Raw genomic sequence first — 241 nt, forward strand, 5'->3', positions numbered from 1 at the left:
TGTTGTACTCACATACATTTATATAGTGGATTGTTGAGTGGACTACGGTCCCGTGGTTTTTCCTTCTCACATCGAAGAGGTTTTCCACGTAAAAAGTGCTTGTTTCATTTAGTTATTGCTTATATTATATCCTGCTATCGCCGAAGTATTTTTCTCTCAGATTCTCACAAGGTCAGGGGAAACACGATTGCTACATTCCGCTGCGCCTCGTGTCCGCTTTCCCCAACAAAGTGGTATCAGA

At 42.3% G+C, this 241-nt stretch overlaps 1 protein-coding gene across 1 annotated transcript in view; it reads right to left on the bottom strand.

Annotated features, from left to right (window-relative positions):
* Positions 1-241, bottom strand: part of LOC106303909 (probable small nuclear ribonucleoprotein F) — a 12,236-nt gene that overhangs the window by 879 nt on the left and 11,116 nt on the right. The gene's annotated exons all lie outside the window — the stretch shown is intronic.

Source organism: Brassica oleracea, chromosome C7 (assembly GCF_000695525.1).
Source record: "Brassica oleracea var. oleracea cultivar TO1000 chromosome C7, BOL, whole genome shotgun sequence".
In the NCBI taxonomy this organism is placed as follows: Eukaryota; Viridiplantae; Streptophyta; class Magnoliopsida; order Brassicales; family Brassicaceae; genus Brassica; species Brassica oleracea.